General features: G+C 46.1%; 1 protein-coding gene across 1 annotated transcript in view; it reads left to right on the forward strand.

Annotated features, from left to right (window-relative positions):
- The window catches only part of aacs (acetoacetyl-CoA synthetase), a 68,564-nt gene that overhangs the window by 59,116 nt on the left and 4,448 nt on the right, over window positions 1–5,000 (forward strand). The window lies entirely within an intron of this gene.

Below are 5,000 nucleotides of genomic sequence, written 5' to 3' on the forward strand. Positions count from 1 at the left end.
CTGATAATAGTGGACATCCCTTATCTCTGCATAAATATAAACATTATTATAGATAAATATATCAGTACAGTTACAAGCAGCTATATGTACGGCAGAACATGGTTTTATTTTAGCAGGAGATGCAGTTCACTGCAGAACTAACGTATTTCTGCTGACGTTGTTTTAAAGTCAGACTCATACCGGCTAATATTTGCAATCCCGAAGGTTCGGCCCTGCTGCATTCTGTTCTTTTGGAAATGAAACGGTGTTTTGTTAAATGTGTGTTCGTTAATCAGGAAGCAGGTCGCGCCCCCGTCACTGTCCTCTCTGTCCGCCAAGGGCGTCAGCAGGCTGCGAGCCTTTTGGCTGCCAACCGTCCCAGCCTTGACCCCCGAGGTCAACGCGCTGCTTGTGTGAGTGTGGTTGTGTGTATGTGCACGTGTGTTAGGATTTAGCACAGCATATGTGCCACTGTCTGGTGCTCACAGCGACACACAAGTGAGAGGGGTTTCACCGTGTCTCTATGCCGCCCAAGCTAAACACGTGCTAGCGCTAATCAGCTGATCTTAACGTTGAGGTTCAGTTTCTCCATAACTCTGTCATTTAGGGTGTGTGTGTGTGTGTGTGTGTGTGTGTGTGTGTGTGTGTGTGTGTGTGTTCCAGCCAGCAGGCGTGTCAGATCCATGTTTCCCCTCACTGGGTGATATTAACACTTTCACTGCTGGATTCCCTCCATCCTAGTATACCTCCGTCTGACTACCCATATGTCACTTCCCTGCTCCACTTGCTCTCCATCTCCTCTTGGGATGTGTGTGTGTGTGTGTGTGTGTGTGTGTGCTCTAAACTCGTGTTTTATTTTCTTGTTTAAATGTGATGCACACATGGACTGGCGGTGTTGATGAGTTGGCCGGTCCGTGGCGGTTGTCGGTGACTTTGACCCTGAACCGTCGTCCCAGACGATGTTCAAAGCCTTCACACCACCACAAACAAAACCCGATTCCCAAACCAACATGGATTCTGCTAAACGAGAGAAGACCCGAAGAGCGCTGTTTGGAGCATCAGATCAATGTGACGAGTTACCTTCCTGTTCACACAGACGCATGCATGGAAGCATAGAAGTCACCTCCAGAAATCTACAGTGACTTCTGGTTTAAATATACTTCTGTGTGTTCGTGTGCCTATGAAGATGAGAGCAACAATAAGATAATTGGTTACCTTCCCACTAAAAGTGTGTTTGTGTGTAATCAGAAGACAGCGTTTCCACTTCCTCCAGGGAGCCAATTAAAGCTCAGTAAAGAAAGCTGGCAGACAGAGAGGCGGAGACTCCGAGTGTAAAGAACAGATAGAGAAGTGAGAGAGGAGGGAGGAGTGGTAGAAGGGCAGAGAGCAAAGAAAACAAGATGGATGGATGTAGTCCGTGATACAGAGGAGCGATGCAGGGAGGCAGAGAGAGAACGGTGGGAGGGGAGATGAATGGAACGTGTCAGGAGTAGTAGATGATTGGTGGGTAGAAAGAGACAAATAGGTGTGTGTGTGTGTGTGTGTGTGTGTGTGTGTGTGTGTGTGTGTGTGTGTGTGTGTGTGTGTGTGTGTGTGTGTGTGTGTGTGTGTGTGTGTCGTCGTGACCGTTTTAGGAAGGTGCTAGAAAGGAGGAGAGCTCCTAAATAGGTCAATAAAGGTAGAGCAGTGTGCTAACACCACCGGTTTATAGTAGCAGCGCCAGATGAACGCTGTTACAAATGATCGTCCCTGGATTATTGCTCACTTGGGGATGCAGGGACACTTCTGTCGGCCGCAGGACTGTTTGTTTCAGTTATTGTGTCTTAAACTAAACCAAAGCCGTGTTTTCACCAAGGAGTTCTGGGAAGTTTCTGGTAGCGGGGGAAGGTGACGGGGAAAAACGGTTGTTCGGTCATTCTCAGCCATCGTTTCTGTACAAAATCGTCCTTTTTGAGACGTTGGTAAGATGTCAGCGTGCCGAGACCGTTACAACCCACCATAAGGATGTTGGGCTCGATGGTGAAAGCCTTAAAACCACATCTGCAGGTGTAACAATAATAATCAGGTTTATTTCAAATAAAACAAAACCACAACAACACAACCATCCCCAAAGCCGTGAATCTAACAAAACCACACAAACACAACTCTTGGGGAATGGGAAAGTAAAGATAAATATAACTAAAGACATCCCAGATGCTTGTCACCAAAACTATAACTGTACAAACCGCTAAAATTGTAACATAAAACTACCACAGCTTATCTTAAAGTAGTTTCAACCAGCAAGGTACAACACAGTTAGCTACCGCAGGTGCTAGGCTAAATTAGCTTTCACAAATCACAAAGCCAAAACAAGCCAACAACCCAGCGAGGGAGAGGCTGCTCACTGATCTAAACAGCTCTCCCATCCGATGGCCGAAGCGTCCCCCGCCCCGCAGCTGCGGTGGAGACAGGTTTCAGCGGTCCACCCCGAGGTTGTGGGCCCATTGCGTAGCAACCCAAGCGGATCCAACAGGAAGGCAAAAGGGCTCCAGATAGGGTACGTAACAGAGACTGTGTCAGCATTACTGATCAGCTCCAAACGGCATGCATGTACATTTATGACATCAGAAGTTTTATTCTATCAAGCTGTGCTGTAACTGAAGTGGCCATGTGATTAAAAAGCTGCATTCAATGACCAGAAGAATAGCCGTTTGTAAGGCACTCTGTAGAAGAGCAGAAAACTGCGTGAATGACGGCGTTGTTGAGTGACTTTTTCTGCATTCGTCAGCGTTGGGAGGTTGGAAACGGCATTTTTAAAAGTGCTTTACGTACGAATGAAGTCGAAATAATATTCCTATGATCGGTGGTTTAGTGACAGCACTGGTCACTATTTCACTCCATGAGTGAAACCCATGAGTGTCACGGCTGCTGCCAGATATGGTTCAAGGCCAGAAGATTCTAGACGACTCTAGATTCTAGATTCATTTCTCTGTAATAAAGAGTTTTTGGTAATTTCAAAAATAGCGAGATATTTGTTGAGCCGACTGTTTCTAATTGAGCGTCTACGTTGTTAACTCTACGTTAGCCTCCAGCCATCTTTGCCCTATATTAGAGGAAATAACTCCTGGGATTCCTACTGAGTTGTAACCAATCAGCATGAGTTCACCTCAAGCCCCACCCAGCATCTACCGGGCTATTAAAGCCGAGACGGTACGGCTCCCATCTACCTGAATCCTCTTGCAAAGGCTCACGTCTCGGCCCGGCCGCTCCGGTCATCACAGGATGGTCGGCTAGCAGTGCCTACACCACGCTCAGGACAATCCAGACTCTTCTCATGCATCGTTCCACAAATGTGGAATGACCTACCAAGCACTACCAGAACAGGAGCTTCCTTTTCAATTTTCAAGAAACTCCTGAAGACCCTGCTCTTCAGAGAGCATCTTCTAAACTAGCACCCTCCCTGCACCCGTCCCCCCTCTCTACCGTCCACTCCTTGTTCCCTCCTCTCCATGACTGATGTCAAGTTGTTGTTATTGTTGTTGTTGTTGTTGTTGTTAGCCTCGAGGGCAACATGCCGATTATCACTTGTAAGTCACTTTGGACAAAAGCATCTGCTAAACACATAAACATAAACTTATTACTAATTACATACCCCATAATAAGTATTCAGTTGGCCCCTGAGAAGGTCTGGAAAGTCGTCCTGTTTGGCCGACTCACCGAAACGGAGACACCCGGAAGTTCTCGCTGTGGGAACAAGCCTAAAGTTGAAAAATCACCAGCAAAGCATTGGTGGCTCTGAAACAACGCTGGTTTTATCTGATCGTTTAGTTTGCTAAGCAATAACTTAAACTGATAAGAGCTCAGCTGATGTGTATAAAACTTAAAAATGGAACCGTACGCTGTAGACGTGGAGATAATCCTACTCAGGATCATGTTGCCTTACAGGAAACACGGAGAACATTAATTAAGGAAGAAAATAAGTCAAACACATGGATATTGTAACGGCCTCAGGCCTCAACGTTTGCACTTGCATTCATATTCATGCTGTTTTTTTGGGTCAGCTGTGCTGCAGCGTTTGAATCATCGGTTTAGAGTTTCTGGATTCAGTAGCTGGTGGCGATGCTCTGGTTCGTCTGCGGTTCACACGTGAGGAAAAACGTTATCATTAGATCTGTTGTGTCTGGTTTTTAACAGCAGTTTGTTCTGGAGTTTAGTGAAATGCTCAAGCTGCATGCAGCCGACCGCTGAGGCCTTGGCAGGTGTTCGTGTGGTACAGATGACAGAATTAACGTTACTCGGGTCCAGTGGTCGACCCGATGGCCAAGCATGCACTGGACTATAAAGCACACATTAAAATGCATCTTCAGGCTCCAGTAAAACAACGACCTGACCTGTTGTTGAAGCGTTTAAGCTTCTAACCAAACTGTAAATAAGACCATGACTCCATGGAATAAACCCTACGTTAATAAGAATAAAACATGTTTGGCTGTGTGTTTACAAACCGCACTTCTGGGATTTACCATGTTTGTACGCATCACTAACGAAGCAATAAATAACCATATCCTTGAATATTAAAGTTAAAGTCCCATTAGTCATCATCACACTGGTGAAACTACCCCGCCTGTAGCCTCCTTTAGCTCCCTCAGTCGAGTGTAGACCGCGCAGATGTTCCCTCTGGGTTTAGCTCTTTGCTTCACCTCCAAACATGTTGTTCTCTTACATTTGCTTACCATGATGCCAGCAAAAGAAAGCTAAATTCTTGTTTTTCTAGAGCTTTTTATTGATAGTTAGCAACTGAAAAAGCTAACTGCTAGCCATTATCTGAGCCACCAGCACAGTAAACAGCTATTGCTACAAGGCAGACTGTTAAACTGTTGAAACGGTTCTGGTCAGCGGAGGGCTACAGAGCTAAAGTCCCTTCAGTCATCACACGCTGGTTAAAACTCATCTCTGCATTTGAGCCATCCCCATGGAGAGCGGTGAGCTGCAGCTGCGGCTGCGCTCAGGAACTATTTGGTGGTTTAACCCCCAATCCAGCCCCT

This window comes from Nothobranchius furzeri, chromosome 17, assembly GCF_043380555.1.
Source record: "Nothobranchius furzeri strain GRZ-AD chromosome 17, NfurGRZ-RIMD1, whole genome shotgun sequence".
In the NCBI taxonomy this organism is placed as follows: Eukaryota; Metazoa; Chordata; class Actinopteri; order Cyprinodontiformes; family Nothobranchiidae; genus Nothobranchius; species Nothobranchius furzeri.